Source organism: Oncorhynchus keta, chromosome 25 (genome assembly GCF_023373465.1).
Source record: "Oncorhynchus keta strain PuntledgeMale-10-30-2019 chromosome 25, Oket_V2, whole genome shotgun sequence".
NCBI lineage: Eukaryota > Metazoa > Chordata > Actinopteri > Salmoniformes > Salmonidae > Oncorhynchus > Oncorhynchus keta.
Genome location: NC_068445.1, coordinates 5669546 through 5687533, shown reverse-complemented (window position 1 = coordinate 5687533; position 17988 = coordinate 5669546). Strand labels below are relative to the sequence as shown.

Genomic DNA, 17988 nt, shown 5'->3' with positions numbered 1-17988 from the left:
GTACTCCTAGAGAAGTCTGGATAATTAAACAACTGCGTGTTTGAGCTTGGCCCTGCTGTGTTACTAGCATTTACACAACATCATAATATTAGGAAAGTTAATTGAAGTTAATTATTAGTGGCCACAGAACAAACAGTTTGAATGTGACTGGGCTCTATTCAATCCACATTGTGGAAATTCAGCGTTTTAGCTTTATGTCACCTTTATTGGAAATTATCTGTACATTTCTATTGCAGAATCTGTAACACTTCAGCATTACAGATTGAATTGAGCTTTGAGTTTTGTATTCAAGCTCTTGTGTCTACCTGTGCCGTTGTGCTCTGTGTCTGTAGTGGTTGAGACTTGGTACTTGAGCTTCTGTGGCACAGTGATTATCTGCATGTAGGCCAGAAGCCACAGAGCGAGAGGAGGGGGATGGGGGGATGGGGTGCACAGGAGAGAGATGCGATGAGACAAGCCACACAAGCCTCAAAGGGAACAGAGTGGGGGGTACCAAGCAGCTACCCTAAACCCTGCCGTAGGGCTAGGAACAGACAGACTTGGTTAACCACAGAACCACAAGAACATACAAGTGCACATACAAAGAGGGTGAGAGAGAGAGAGAGAGAGAGAGAGAGCGAGAGAGAGAGAGAGAGAGAGAGAGAGAGAGAGAGAGAGAGAGAGAGAGAGAGAGAGAGAATCTACAGCAAGTGTGCGTGTCGAATGCGTTTTTAATGAATCATAGCGTGAAATCACCTACCTATATTGAAAAAATATATAAATGCAAAATACAACAATTTCCAAGATTTTACTGAGTTACAGTTGACGTACGGAAATCAGTCAATTGAAATGTATTCATTAGCCCCTAATCTATGGATTTCACATGACTGGGAATACAGAAATGCATTTGTTTGTCACAGATACCTTAAAAAACAAGGTAGGGCGTGGATCAGAAAACCAGTCAGTATCTGGTGCGACCACCATTTTCCTCAGCGCGACACATCTCCTTTGCATAGAGTTGATCAGGCTGTTGATTGTGTCCTGCGGAATGTTGTCCCACTCCTCTTCAATGGCTGTGCGAAGCTGCTGGATATTGACCGGAACGGAACACGCTGTCGTACATGTCGATCCAGAGCATCCCAAACATGTTCAATGGTTGACATCATGTCTGGTGAGTATGCAGGCCATGGAAGAACTAGGAAATGTTCAGCTTCCAGGAATTGTGCACAGATCCTTGCAACATGGTGCCATGCATTATCATGCTGAAACAAGAGGTGATGGCGGCGAATAAATGGCATGACAATGGGCCTCAGGTTCTCGTTAAGGTATCTCTGTGCGTTCAAATTGCCTTCGATAAAATGCAATTGTGTTCGTTGTCCATAGCTTATGCCTGCCCATACCATAAACCCCACTGCCACCATGGGGGCACTCTGTTCACAACAAAGCATATCGCTCGCCCCAACGACACCATACATGCTGTCTGCCATCTGCCCTGTATTGTTGAAACCGGGATTAATCCTTGAAGAGCACACTTCTCCGGTTTGACAGTGGCCAATGAAGGTGAGCATTTGCCCAATGAAGTTGGTTACAACGCCAAACTGCAGTCAGGTCAAGACCCTGTTGAGGACAACGAGCACACAGATGAGACAGTTTCTGACAGTTTGTGCAGAAATTCTACAGTTGTGCAAACCCACAGTTTCATCAGCTTCCTAGGTGGCTTGTCTCTGATGATCCTGCAGGTGAAGAAGCCGGATGTAGAGGTCCTGGGCTTGCTTGGTTACACGTGGTCTGTGGTTATGAGGCTGGTTGGACGTACTGCCAAATTCTCTAAAATGACGTTGGATGTGGCTTATGGTGGAGAAATTAACATTCAATTATCTGGCAATAGCTCTGGTGTTCAATCCTGCAGTCAACATGCCAATTGCACGCTCCCTCAAAACTTGAGACATCTGTGGTATTGTGTTGTATGACAAAACATACAACACAATAGAGAGGTGTGTTATTGTCCCCAGAACAAGGTGCATCTGTGTAATGATCATGCTGTTTAATCAGCTTCTTTATATGCCACACCTGTCAGGTGGATTATCTTGGGAAAGGAGAAATGCTCACTAACCAGGATGTAAACACATTTTTGAGAAATGTGCTTTTTGTGCGTATGGAACATTTCTGGGATCTTTTATTTCAGCTCATGAAACATGGGACCAACACTTTACATGTTACGTTGATATTTTTGTTCAGTGTAGATTCAGTCCTTTGATATGTTTTCTGAAATTACATGCTTTATTCAGCAATTTCAGTGCACTCAATGATGCAGGGATGTAGTACTCTTTCACACTTTTATTGGTCTTATTATAGACTGGTTGGCAGACAACTTCACGAAAACGATGCGCACGCATCGATAGGGCCAGAAGCCGTACTTTGTTATGATTCTAAATGGTGACATAGCTTGCATCAATGGCAAGAAGCTGCAATGTGGGGAATCAAAGGTGGCTCGTTTCAGCTAGTTTTATCTTGTTATTGATATCATGTCAATGCTCATATGGCTAAAACTCGCTAGATAACAGTATTTCAGAGACAAGTGCTCATTGTGCAAATGTATTTTTGTTTTCAATAAACATTTGGAGACTAAATATAGTACACATTGTCAACAATCTAAGCGTGTACGGTCGAGCGTACATGTATTTGTGCGTGTGTGTGCGTTCATCCTAGTTTGACACGGAGGCTTAATAAGAACTGGCAGCTGTCAGTCTCCTGTTGACGTCTATCAGGAAGGCCACGACCTAACATGGGCACACAACAGAAACTCTCTGAGACAGTGGAAAGATACTTGATATAAAGATAACACACATTGTAACGCCTCTCTCGGAAGCCTCTCTCGGAAGGCACCACTTTTCCATTTATTTTATTTTTTAAATTAATAACCTCTTAGGGATCCCTAAGCACGGGATTGATTTGACAACATCCAGTGAAATTGTAGAGCGCCAAATTCAAACTACAGATATATCAATATTCAACCTTCACAGAAATATAAGTGTAATACATCAAAATAAAGCTTAACTTCTTGTTTATCCAGCCGCAGTGTCAGATTCCAAAAAGGCTTTACAGCAAAAGCAGCAAACCATGCGATTATCTGAGGACAGCGCCGGGCATACAATCACATGAAAATCATTTTTCAACCAGGCAGGTGCGACACGAAAGTCAGACATAGCCATATAATAAATGCCTTACCTATGAAGATCTTCTTCTTTTTGCAATCTCAAATGTCTCAGTGACACAATGAATGGTCGTCTTGTTCGATAAATTCCTTCTTTATACCCCCAAAATGTTCATTTATTTGGCGCGTTTGATTCAGAAACTCGCCGGTTCCAACATGACTACAAAGTATCTAATAAGTTACCTGTAAACTTGGTTTGAACATTTCAAACAACGTTCCTAATCCAACCTCAGGTATCCTAAAATGTAAATAAACAATAAAATTTAAGACGGAATAAATTGTTTCTAATAAAAACCGGATAAAAACAAAACAACTTGAAGCGCACTCCAGTTCACGCGCAACAAAAGACTAAAGCTCTTCAGAGTGACACCTACAAAGAACAGCCCTACTTCTTCATTTCTCAAAAGAAAAACATTGAACAATTTCTAAAGACTGTTGACATCTAGTGGAAGCCATAGGAACTGCAATCTGGGCCCTAATAAATCAGGCCTCCCATAGAAACACATTGGAAAACACAGTGACCTCCTGGATGGATTGTGCTCTGGGTTTCGCCTGCCAAATCAGTTCTGTTATACTCACAGACATTATTCTAACAGTGTTTTCTATCCAAATATAGTAATTATATGCATATCCTAGCTTCTGGGCCTGAGTAGCAGGCAGTTTAGTTTGGGCTTTTCATCCGGATGTGAAAATACTGCCTCCTATCCCAGAGAGGTTTTAAACAAGTAATTATTTTCATTTCACTTCACCAATTTGAACTATTTTGTGTATGTCCATTACATGAAATCCGAATAAAAATCAAATTTAAATTACAGGTTGTAATGCAACAATAGGAAAAACACCAAGGGGGATGAATACTTTTGCAAGGCACTGTATGTGTTGTCATTATACAGTGTCTCATCAATCACATCCCTTGATCAACCAGAACATTGGTAGCCACTCAAATGAACTTTGCAAGAGTAAGGGGACCAGTTAGGTTACTCTGGCTTCACTCAATTGTAATATGAAGGTCAACACATTTGGTTGACTGGATACAGTTGTCAATGGTGACCTTCTCTATGGAGCGCTATTACAGAGATATGGATTGGAAGGCTTCATATATTGTTCTCCATTGGTTGTGGACTAATCCATTCTCTGTGATGTGGAGGCCATCACTAGTGATGCTGTTGTCTCTGAAAAGTACGTTAGATTCTTCTTGGTGGGTTGCAGAGTAGACCCTTGACCCCAGAGGGCCATGTCCTCCCGAGAACAGGGTCTAGACCCCCCACTCTCCCACCACAGCCACCTTCTGTCCACAGAGTGGGGTGTCCACAGAGTGGGGTCAGGGATCAGGGGGACATGGCAGCTCATGGAGCATTGGTATGCACTGAAACAACTCTACAAGCAGCTCTAGACAAGGCAGTCTGGGCTACAATTCATGCCATACAGTATTTTGCTATTTCAGATGTTATAATGTATTTTATCAGGCCTTGGGATAACACTTCTTATACATATACCATTGCTGCTGCTATTAATTTTTATCCGCCATTCTAAAGAACAATGTTGAACATATCAGAGTAGGCTATTGTGGGTTAATTTCACCACACATAGCGCATATCTTCAGTCAAAGAAATATAAAAGAAAACTTTTCTAAGTGGAGCGAAGCAGTCATATGACATCAAGGTTTTAGAGCTGCTATTTGTGGCTGTGTGTAAAGGTTCAGCAGCGTGAAGTTATTACCAATTTGAATTCTGTAGAGCAAACTTAGCGCTTGTAAATGCTACCTCTGCTCGCAAGCGTCATGTGATCACCCATCTGCCTCTCCTCTGGAACATGTTAATTGTGATTTACTCTAGAAACTATATTTGACATGTAAAGGTTACTGGCTGCATGGAAAAGCATTACACTTACACTTTTGCCTCTGTGTGTGTTCCCTTGTGTTTTAGGGTTGGAGGAATATTGCCCTGAATCCCCTGCTGTCGGAGAGAGGCCTAATGGAGATGTCTGGGACTTGGCCTACTGCTAAACCAACATGAGGTGAGCTCAGGTTAGAAAGCCAAAGAGCCCAAATGACACAAAGAAGCAAATTCTGAACTGACCATGCTGTGTGTGTGTGTGTGTGTGTGTGTGTGTGTGTGTGTGTGTGTGTGTGTGTGTGTGTGTGTGTGTGTGTGTGTGTGTGTGTGTGTGTGTGTGTGTGTGTGTGTGTGTGTGTGCGTGCGCGCATGTGCGTGCACTCTGTTCTTGTTCATGTGAGCGTCTGTACATGTGTGCTTGAGCGTGTGTCTCTGCATGCCCGCAGCAAAGTTAGCCTCTGTGTTGAGTAAACCCTTGGATATTAGTAGCGGTCCAGGGAACGCAGTAAACAGAAGAAAAAAAACACTGGTTTGAGGGGAACTCATGCAACGTGGCCATAGGCAATATCAAATCCAATGACCCGTTCCTCTGCCCTCTGGTCCGTACCAAAGACATGAGTCAAAGGGGGGCAGAGGCTAGCGTTGACTGTTTGACATCAGCACAACCTCACAGTCTAAAAGGTGGAACCCATAAAAAGGTAATACAATTGGCTATAGTCATTGCAAATGATGTACAAACAGGCAAGGTTCTTGGGGAGGTTATATGGAACATCCCCTTATTATTCACCACATGATCTGTGCATGATGTGTGGATGTAGCATTGTAGTTGTAATGCCATATTGGTTGATCTATGCCATTTAATATGACAGAGGACGACACAATTAGCTTGCTTTAAGTGATGTGTTGCAGAAGGTCTTGTTTCGTGGTATTTTTATGGCCTATTTCCTCAGCATTTGTTTTATCCCTGATTGGACCTTTGACCTTAACCTTTGTATAACTATCTCAGACACAGCTGGAGAGATTGACAGGATGTTAGTTTCCTGGGATATTGAATGTGCGTGCTGTGCACAATATGCTAAATCACTAGACATACAACTCTGTCAGCAAAAATATTCCGATAGCTAAAAATACCGACCTCTCACTCACTCTCAAATCAGTACCAATACCAAGAGCTTACCTCTAGTACCATTCTGACCGAATGTTCTGGCAACTCTAAAAGGCTCTTTGTATGTATTGGTATTCCAGTAAAGCTGATTTCTTGTGTGATGTTGTGGAAATCAAAGGGTTCAAGAGAGTGAGAGTGATGTCAGCACCCATGGGCCTCAGCGTCTGGTAGTGTACCCACTGTAATTACTCCCTCTACTCTCTGTCAATTGGTGGAGTGCTCTGAAGGGCCAATTAGGGAGGGCAGCCCGAGTCGCCGGGCAGGAGAGTCAGCAGCAGAGTCACTACCCGCCATTTAAACTCCAAGACCTTTAGCCGTCATAGAGAGGAGCACTGTTATCAAATCATTAGTTTATTTTTAAACCATTGATACAGTCAAGGCCAAAGATTTGTGAAAAAAATACCAAAAATACACATTTCTCAGACTGAGAATGTGGTTTTGAGTTTTGGTATTAAATAGCAAGAAGCAGCCTGGCATGGTAACATTGTGTGTATTGTAATTCAAATCTAACTATACCTCTCTCTGGAAGGATGCAATTACGCTGTAGCCAGTGTTGGCTGTTGACAAGATCATACGCTATTGTCCGTCTGGTTGGTGTTCCATTGAAACTTAACAAAAAAACTCCAGTCCATTATGTGGGTAAATGTTACTATATGTGTCGTCAGGAACGCGTTGTGCTGTGGACTTGTAAATCAGGAGGAAGGTAGATGGATATTGTTAACTGGAGTCTTCAGTATCGGGCCATTGGTTTGAGTTCATTCTATATTTCAAATGCTTATTAAATGTGAATGCGGGCTATAACCATGGTCCTCTCCAAAACACTAAATCCACCTTGTTTATGATGTTTTTACAACAATACCATAGCATCCATCTCACCATCCTAAAAGCAGTGTGTTAGTCATTAGACCACTATATCCACTGTTGCAATAAGGTAGACTTCAATGGAAGATAACTGGCACACTCCGCTTTTTAAGAGTCAGAGTGGTGTCTAACCTCCCATCAGCCATTGCCTGTGTAAGCGCATGGTTGGGGTCATGGGGTTAAAGCCCAAACAGGAAGAGATGGCTATTTTCAACTCTCAGATAAATATGTGCAGTGACACTCCTAAAACATTTCCCTGGAAACAGGTATAATGCAGCCTATCATTTCTATCTCCCTGTTATACTCCCCTGACCATATCCAAATTACAATAATTGCTTTTGTGTTTAAATGTACTGCATGCGCTGTGGGCAGTGGGTGCATGTTCTGAAATTCATATGACTTATGTGTAGATACACACACTACAAGTCAAAAGTTTTAGAACACCTACTCATTCAAGGGTTTTTATTTAGTTGTACTATTTTCTACATTGTAGAATAACAGTGAAGACATCAAAACTACGAAATAACACTTATGGAATCCTGTAGTAACCAAAAAAATGTCAAACAAATCAGAAAATATGATTTATATTTGAGATTCTTCAAAGTAGCTACCCTTTGCCTTGATGACATTTTTGCACAATCTTGGCATTCTCTCAACCAGCTTCATGAGGTAGTCACCTGGAATGCATTTCAATTAACAGGTGTGCCTTCTTAAAAGTTAATTTGTGGAATTTATTTCCTTCTTAATGCGTTTGAGCTAATCAGTTGTGTTGTCATAAGGTATAAAGAAGATAGCCATATTTGATATAAGATGCCCATATTATGGCAAGAACAGCTCAAATAAGCAAAGAGAAGCGAGAGTCCATCATTACTTTAAGACATGAAGGTCAGTCAATACGGAAAATTTCAAGAACTTTGAAAGTTTCTTCAAGTGCAGTAGCCACAGGAATGAAAGACCCAGAGTTACCTCTGATGTAGAGGATACGTTCATTAGAGTTACCAGCCGCAGAAATTGCAGCCCAAATAAATGCTTCAGCAACAGACACATCTAAACATCAACTGTTCAGAGGAGACTGTGAATCAGGCCTTCGTGGTCGAATTGCTGCAAAGAAACCACTACTAAAGTACACCAATAATAAGAAGGGATTTGCTTGGGCCAAGAAACAAGCAATTGACATTAGACCAGTGGAAATTTGTCCTTTGGTCTGGAGTCCAAATTTGAGATTTTTAGTTCCAACCGCGGTGTCTTTGTGAGACGCAATGTGGGTGAACAGATGATCTCTGTATGTGTATTTCCCACCGTAAAGCATGGAGGAGGAGGTGTTATGGTGTGGGGGTGCTTTGCTGGTGACACTGTCTGTGATTTATTTAGAATTCAAGACACACTTAACCAGCATGGCTATCACAGCATTCTGCTGCAGCGATACGTCATCCCACCTGGTTTGGGCTTAGTGGGACTATCTGCTGCATCAGACGACCTGGCCTCCACAATCCTCCAACCAGATTGAGATGGTTTGGGATGAGTCGGTCCGCAGAGTGAAGGAAAAGCAGCCAACAAGTGCTCAGCACATTTGGGAACTCCTTCAAAACTGTTGGAAAAGCATTCCAGTTGAATCTGGTTGAGAGAATGCCAAGAGTATGCAAAGCTGTCATGCAGGAAAAGGGTGGCTATTTGAAGAATAAAATATACAGGTATTTAGATTTGTTTTACACTTTCTTGGTTACTAAATGATTCCATATGTGTTTTTTCAAAGTTTTGATGTCTTCACTATTATTCTTAATTCTAATATATATATCTATATATATATATATATATATATATATATATATATACATTTACATTACATTTAAGTCATTTAGCAGACGCTCTTATCCAGAGCGACTTACAAATTGGTGCATTCACCTTATGACATCCAGTAGAACAGCCACTTTACAATAGTGCATCTAAACCTTTTAAGGGGGGTGAGAAGGATTACTTATCCTATCCTAGGTATTCCTTAAAGAGGTGGGGTTTCAGGTGTCTCCGGAAGGTGGTGATTGACTCCGCTGTCCTGGCGTCGTGAGGGAGTGTGTTCCACCATTGGGGAGCCAGAGCAGCGAACAGTTTTGACTGGGCTGAGAGGGAACTATACACACACACACACACACACACACACACACACACACACATTTTATTCATAGAATAGCAACCATGAAAATGCAAAATATCACACGTTTCTATCCTATTGCTTTTATATGACACAGCATTACTTGTACAATGTAGCAATAATGCTTATCTAAAATAGAACCTGTGGAAATATGACAGAGAGTAGTAGTTAGGTGTTGCTGTTCACAAGGCACAGCCCATGTTTGCCTGGAGTAGACCTTTCAGGATATAACCGCATGCAGCCTCCATGTCATTAACACTAGGCCACAGGACATAATGAAGTCCCCTGCATGTGTTTGCATGATTAAAGAGAGGTACAGTGTGTGTGTGTGTGTGTGTGTGTGTGTGTGTGTGTGTGTGTGTGTGTGTGTGTGTGTGTGTGTGTGTGTGTGTGTGTGTGTGTGTGTGTGTGTGTGTGTGTGTGTGTGTGTGTGTGTGTGTGTGTGTGTGTGTGTGTGTGCGTGCGTGCGTGCATCTGTGTGTGTTAATTTTTGTGTGTTTGCTTTGGCACACAGATGACATTAGGTGCCAGCGTAAAACACGGCTTTCGGAAGTCCATAAGCAAATGTCTACAATATGAATTAAGTCTTTATTATAATGCAATAAATGCGTAATAAACAAATAGTAGATAGTGGTAATGAAGCAGCAAGGTTAAAGCATTAACCAAAGAAAATAGGTCATTTGCTAAATGTATTTATATGAAAGCTGCTATGTCATTAAAATGATTTTTTCCCCATCTATAATTTTCCTATTTCCTATTCATCATGTAATTCCATATTTCATGCCTGGGTGCGATCCTTCCACCATGCTATATATTGCTGAGGCTTGTGCCTCTTAGCGATAGCACATTCTTTCCGGCATTTTTCCCCCCACAAAACTGTAACATTTCCATATTTTTTCTCATTTTGATTCGCGGAATTACCAGGAGTAGGGCATTTGGGGTGGGGGGTGGGGGGGTTGACGACATCAGTTATCAATTTATAATTAAAAGGTATAAAACTGCAGTTTTTTTCTCCATTTAATATCCAAGTAGCCGTCAGTGGAGTGTGTAATAGCACTGCGTAGGTAGGGTTTCTTCTGCATCATCATTTTACAGCGAGAACAAAGAATATGCGCATAATAAAATCATGCAAATGAATGCAAATCGCTGGCAGCAAGGAGGAGAGGGAAGGTTGAAGGAGGGAGGGGAGATGCAGAAGCCAAGAGGAGTGGTAAGGGCTTGGTACTTACCCTCGCTAGGCAAACCTCATGCCCTGTACAATTTAAGATAGCGCTTTTTTGTGTTTTTGAATATCCCTCCTTTGGGCCTGGATGGATCAATTTGAATTCAGATTCTCCAAATGCCAATTTCGAAGTTGCAAGACAATGCAAAGCCCAAACAAGATACATCTTGCATGTGTCATTTCCCTCAGTTACTCCTTATTCTCCTCCCTTCACTCCTTAGCAACATTTTGCATAAATGTTTTTTGAGAATTACATAATCTATTCTCAATCTTTTTTTTCATCTGCTGAATGCAGTGAATTGAAATGAAAATGTGTCTCTTGTGTTTTAATGGAAGAGACCAGGTTAGGGAGGGCAGGGCAGTACTTTGTGTGTTGGCTGATGCAACGCTGCTATGGCCCGATACAGCATCAGAGAAATGCAAAACATATATTACTAACACCACAGCTAATGAAAGTCTCTCCCTTACCCCCCCATCCGCTCACTAAAAACCAGCCGACACTTCAACCTTATCAAAAATGTGACATTTTCCTGAGTACGTTCATTAAGCCCAAGCGAGGGGGATTAGGGATTGACAACCACCCCCGCCCTTTTCTAGCCCTTAGCCCTTTTCACAAATCACATATTCACATTATATTCCTGGATATTCAAATCAGTGTACACCATGCACATTGAGATTTGTTTGTAATGTATTATATATACATGGGATGAGGAAATTGTACTTTGGTCATGCAGGTTGTATGTTTTCGATAACATTTTTACAGTGAAAATCTTAAATACAATTTGCTTTTCGACTGCTCAGTGTTTTCAAATGGGAGATAGCTTGCTGGCAGATTACAGGTATGCTATTCAGTGTACATCTAACCAGGGATGGTGTACTCAACCTTCAACGTCATTCCAATATAATTCACACATTTAATATAACTTTGACTACTTTAATTTTGAACAGTATTTTGTAGTTTAATATAGCTTAGTCTTTATAACTGTGAAAAAGGCATAGACTGTGTGTGTGTGTGTGTGTGTATATGTCTACATAGTGCTCTGAGCTGCCCATATTTAAACAATGAACAGTGATTTGTGTGCAGTAGCATATAAAAGAACACTGGAATAATTACATCTCGCACACACACGCACGCACACACACACACACACACACACACACACACACACACACACACACACACACACACACACACACACACACACACACACACACACACACACACACACACACACACACACACACACACACACACACTGGACTACTCTTCAGCCACAATATGGCGAGTGAGAGAAGAGGGGGAAGGCATAGACGGACACTTACAATAATGCATAATGATGTTAACATTCCTGCATGTCTAATAGAGGCGGGACTGAGACAGACAATGGCTAGGCCGTTGTCTTGGTGTGTGTGTGTGTGTGTGTGTGGGTGTGCATGTGTATGTCTGGCAACAGTTAATAAAGATGAATTAATTGTGGCCTGGTGGGTGTACTACAGAGGTATTGCTCATGTTTGTTGGGTGCCATGCTGAAGTGATTGAACATTTTTGGCTAAAGCATTAATCCAATCAAAAATTATGGAAGATCTTGCATGTGTGTGCGTGAGCATGTTTGGGTCTGTTAACTAAGCATGTTTATGAATATACAGTATCAGTCAAAAGTTTAGACAGAGAGTTTTTCAAGGGTTTTTCTTTATTTTTTTTACTATTTTCTGCATTGTAGAATGTCATTAAAAGTATGAAATAAGACATGGAATCATATATTAACCAAAAAAGTGTTAAACACATCTAAATATATTTGAGATTTGAGATTCTTCAAAGTAGCCACTATTTGCCTTCATGACAGCTTTGCACACTCTTGGCATTCTCTCAACCAGCTTCAACTGGAATGCTGTTCCAACCGTCTTGAAGGAGTTCCCTATATGCTGAGCACTTGTTGGCTGCTTTTCCTTCACTCTGCGGTGCAACTCATCCCAAACAATCTCAATTGGGTTGAGGTCGGGTGATTGTGGAGACCAGATCATCTGTTTCAGCACTCCATCACTATCCTTCTTGGTAAAATAGCCCTTACACAGCCTGGAGGTCTGTTTTGGATCATTGTCCTGTTGAAAAACAAATGAAAGTCCCACTAAGCGCAAACCAGACGGGATGGCGCATCGCTGCAAAATGCTGTGGTAGCCATGCTGATTTTAAGTGTGCCTTGAATTCTAAATAAATCACTAAAAGTGTCACCAGCAAAGCACCCCCACACCTCCTCCTCCATGCTTCACGGCGGGAACCACACATGCGGAGATCATCCGTTAACCTACTCTGCATCTCACAAAGACTCAGCGGTTGGAACCCAAAATCTAAAATTTGGACCCATCAGACCAAAGGACAGATTTTCACCGGTCTAATGTCCATTGCTCATGTTTCTGGGACCAAGCAATTCTATTCTTCTCATTGGTGTCCTTTCATAGTGGTTCCTTTGCAGCAATTCGCCATGAAGGTCTGATTCCCGCAGTCTCTTCTGAACAGTTGATGTTGAAATGTGTCTGTTACTTGAACTCTGTGAAGCATTTATTTGGGCTACAATCTGAGGTGCAGTTAACTCTAATGAACTTATCCTCTACAGCAGAGGATAAGTAATGATAGACTGTAATGATAGAGTCTCTCTTTGCTTATTTGAGCTGTTCTTGGCATAATATGGACTTGTTTTTTTTACCAAATAGGGCTTTCTTCTGTATACCAACCCCACCTTAACTTTCAACAAGGCACACCTGGTAATTGAAATGCATTCCAGGTGACTACCTCATGAAGCTGGTTGAGAGAATACAAAGCTGTCATCAAGGCAAAGGGTGGCTACTTTGAAGAACACTTTTTTGGTTTACTACATGATTCCACATGTTATTTCATACTTTTGATGTCTCCTCTATTATTCTACAATGTAGGAAATAATAAATAGTAAAAATAGAGAAAAACCCTCGAATGAGTAGGTGTGTCCAAACAAAACCAATGCGCTGGAAGCTATATGACATCCACAGTAAAAACCGAATAGGTTGCATTTCTACGAATAAATCCTTCATTTAATCTCATTTAAATATTTACTAAGAGTGTGTCAAAGGGGTGGGGCTTAATTATGAGCGTAAGCATACACATCACCAAGTTCTCCACCGATGTCTATTATCTCTCTAAACCGCCCATCACGTAGAACGATACATAAACACGGAAGATAATGGGTTAGGTATCAAAACTGAAGGAAGTGATACAAAACAAGAGATGGGGAAAGACAGGCAGTGTCTCCAGATGAGGACCGGCAAAAATGAAGGTCATTTTCTGTGGGCACCCGTAGCATCTGGATTGCAGATCACTGAATTCCCCCCGAATGCGTTTCCGGGCCTTGGTTTATAGCCTACTAGACCCTATCTCTGCCTGGGTACACTTTGTTTTTTCCCTACTCGAAAATATGTATTTTGTGTTTCTGAATCAAATGTCAAGTTAATTTCCTGTGTGCCATGAGCGGTGTGTCCTCCCCTTGGGTGTGTGGGGCAGCACCGAGGATGTGAGTGGGGGAAGGGGGCACTGCGAGGAAAGGAGAGAGAGGCGAGGAGAGGTGTGGAGGCGGTGGCGAGTACAGTATACTAGTGTTTGTAAATTGGCTCTCTCTGAAGCGCCGGAGTGGCGGGTTGTGTGTATGTGTGTACGTACAAAGAGTAACTGGTTGTGTTTTTGGTGTTCATTGAGTGTGTATGTATGTGTATGCATGCACGTGTTCCCTTGAACACTTATATTTCTAAAACTGTTTCTGGATGTGAAAGTATTTGCAGGTGTACTTGCTTCAGTCCGATGCTATTCCACATGATTATTTTGTTATTTATGGATTTTCTGTTTGAAGTTATCAAGTTATCAGCATTATTATTTTCAATAATCATTTCAAGTGTGTTTTCCAATTGGAATTCTACACCTACAGCCAATGATATCACAAAACTAACCTGTTATGCTATCATGTGGAGCACATTCCACCCTCATTAAGGAGAATAGTCCCCTTATGACACGACCAATCAGAATGCTATCTTTCTATATTTCAGCTACAGGGAGCTGACCCATGGGCCCTGGCCATTAACTAATGATATCTCACTGTTCCATCATTATCACAGCCTCTCATCTTCATACTCGACCACAAAGACCTCTGTGTGTCTGTCTGTGTGAGTCTCTCTGTGCGTATGTGTTAGAGCAATGTGCAGTTTAGAGTGCATTTTCTCATCAGCGGTGTCCTATCTGTAAACTGATTTAAAACATAACCCTATCACTAATGTCACTCATCGCATGTGTTCTTTCAGACATGCTTACGCTCCGTTATTATATTCAATAACGCTTCTCGTGTAGGATTTCTAGCTTCTGTGTTGCCTTCTGAGGGCAGTCTTTGTCTCTTTCTGCCACTGTGGACTCTTGCTATATTCATTGAGGTTTTGTTGATTCTCTTTCCCAGTCCCCCCTATTTGCATTGAGTAATTGGGTGCTTCTGACAATCCTCATGTCTAGTGTACGTGTCCCTTTCATTTACGAGGTGCATCTTTTTTTTTAGTATTCTTTGTGTGAAAAGAAACAAATACTGTTGTTTTTTGAGAAACAATCAACACACTATTTGTATATATTTTATATGATCCGTCAATATTGGAATGCTGGAGTTAGTGACACAATATTTTAATATGAAATAAATACAATTATAGAAAATCATGCAGTATTAGTATTTTAATGTCAACTGCCACACTCATTTGAAATGTGCATGTGTTGTGGCAGCCATCATTCCAGTGTCTATGAGTGTACAATAAGGTGCTATCTAGAACCTAAAAATGATTATTTGGCTGTCCCCATAGGAGAACCCTTTGAAGAATCCTTTTTAGTTCCAGGTTAAACCCTTTTGGGTTCCATGTAAAACCCTTTCCACAGAGGAACCCAAAAGGGTTCTATCTGGAACCAAAAAGGGTTCTACCGGGGATTTAAAAAGGGTTCTTCTATGGGGACAGCCGAAGAGCCCTTTTGGAACCCTTTTTTTCTAAAGGTCTATGAATGTGTAATTGCGTATTGCGACAGCCCTGTAAAACGCTGTAATGTGGAAAAAATGGATTATCCATTTGTCATGTGTGCTTTCGCTGATGTATGCTCCTGCCCCACAAATGTCACATCCCATAACCCAGAAAAATTACACCAGTCCCACCTAATTACACATATTCATGACGCTGCTTTGCATGGCACAGGTATCATGGTCTGTAGCGAGGCACCGCGATCCAGTGATGTGTCAGAGCAAAAGGCTCGGACTCCACTGATTCACTGTGTCTCCTCACAAGCATAGGTTGGATAACACTCCCTTCATTCGTGTACATTTTATTATGATTTGTGAGCGCTTGGAAAGCCTTTTTGCATGTGGTTGTATAGCCTCTACATGCCTGCAACATTTCATCTGTATTAAAGAAATGAGCTTTTTCCTGGATTATCAAGGTCATATTGAAAGAGAGGATTTTTCATTTCTACTAACTCTCTTTTAGCCATATTTGTTTCTCCAAATTTCGACAAGTTTTTGTTCTATTGTTCTCTCTTTTGCACTCCCTCTTTTTTCCTCCCCGTCTCTCTCTATCTACCTCTCTCTCATTCTTCCTCTACAATCTCACGAGTGTGGTTATGCGTGGACATTGATGAACCTTGCTGACCTCGATGAACCATGTGCAAATCGGAGAGGGAATGCTGTTCACGTCAGAAATGGGGACGAGGATGAGACCAAGCGAATGAGAAACCAACCAAGATGGAGGAAAGAGGGATGATATCGGGAGAAAGATGGGAACAAGGGGATGGGAAGAGAGTAGAGGAGGAGATGAAGGGTCCTAGTGGTTGGCTCAATGGCCCTTTATAGCAGCTTGCATAGCGGAGGGCGCAGACTTAATCAGAGGACAGGGTTTGGGGCTGTGCCACTGCTTGGGTAAACAGCGATTGTTCTCAGCGCGGGGTTCCAAACACTTTCAACAATGGCACCATTGTCCCGCCAGCTCTCATTAGGGAGAGAACCAGTGGCAAGAGGGGCAAAGATAGTAGGGAGAGAGGAGGGGTGGTTGGGGTAGATGGAGAGACTAGGAAGCTGACAGGAACAGGGAGTGGGGGGGGATAGAGGCACCATCCTTTCCCTGTCTCTCACTCTCAAGCTTCCTCTCGTTCTCTTATAAACTTGAAGTCGGAAGTCCACGTACACTTAGGTTGGAGTCATTAAAACAGGTTTTTCAACCACTCCACAAATTTCTTGTTAACAAACTATAGTTTTGGCAAGTCAGTTAGGACATCTTCTTTGTGCTTGACACAAGTGATTTTTCCAACAATTGTTTACAGACAGATTATTTCACTTATAATTCACTGTATCACAATTCCAGTGGGTCAGAAGTTTACATACACTAAGTTGACTGTGCCTTTAAACAGCTTGGAAAATTCCAGAAAATTATGTCATGGCTTTAGAAGCTTCTGGTAGGCTAATTGACATCATTTGAGTCAATTGGAGGTGTACCTGTGGATGTATTTCAAGGCCTACCTTCAACCCATGATGAAGTGCCTCTTCATCATGGGAAAATCAAAAAAAATTTGCCAAGACCTCAGGAAAAAAATTGGAGACCCCCACAAGTCTGGTTCATCCTTGGGAGCATTTTCCAAACGCCTGCAACAATAGTACGCAAGTATAAACACCATGGGACACCGCAGCTGTCATACCGCTCAGGAAGGAGACGCATTCAGTCTCCTAGAGATGAACGTACTTTGGTACGAAAAGGGCAAATCAATCCCAGAACAACAGCAAAGGACCTTGTGGAGATGCTGGAGGAAACAGGTACAAAAGTATCTATAGCTACAGTAAAACGAGTCTTATATCGACATAACCTGAAAGGCCGCTCAACAAGGAAGAAGCAACTGCTCCAAAACCTCCATAAAAAAGCCAGATTACGGTTTGCAACTGCACATGCGGACAAAGATCGTACTTTTTGGAGAAATGTCCTCTGGTCTGATGAAAAAAAAATAGATATGTTTGGCCATAAATACCATCGTTATGTTTGGAGAAAAAGGGGGATTCTTGCAAGCCGAAGAACACCATCCCATCCGTGAAGCACAGGGGTGACAGCATCATGTTGTGGGGGTGCTTTGCTGCAGGAGGGACAGGTGCACTTCACAAAATAGACAGCATCATGAGGGAGGGAAATTATGTGGATATATTGAAGCAGCATCTCAAGACATCAGTCAGGAAGTCAAAGCTTGGTCGCAAATGGGTCTTCCAAATGGACAATGACCCCAAGCATACTTCCAAAGTTGTGGCAAAATGGCTTAAGGACAACAAAGTCAAGGTAATGGAGTGGCCATCACAAATTTTCTATGGGACCTCAATCCTGCAGAAAATTTGAGGGCAGAACTGAAAAAGCGTGTGCGAGCAAGGAAGCCTACAAACCTGACTCAGTTACACCAGCTCTGTCAGGAGGAATGGGCCAAAATTCACCCAACTTATTGTGCGAAGCTTTTGGAAGGCTACCCAAAACGTTTGACCCAAGTTAAACAATTTAAAAGCA

General features: G+C 41.8%; 1 long non-coding RNA gene across 1 annotated transcript in view; it reads left to right on the top strand.

Moving 5' to 3' along the window:
- The window catches only part of LOC118358033 (uncharacterized), a 67117-nt gene that overhangs the window by 24050 nt on the left and 25079 nt on the right, over positions 1 to 17988 (top strand). The window contains exon 2 of the long non-coding RNA XR_004820405.2: positions 5119 to 5209. This is a non-coding gene — a long non-coding RNA (uncharacterized LOC118358033). The remainder of the gene's footprint in view (positions 1 to 5118; positions 5210 to 17988) is intronic.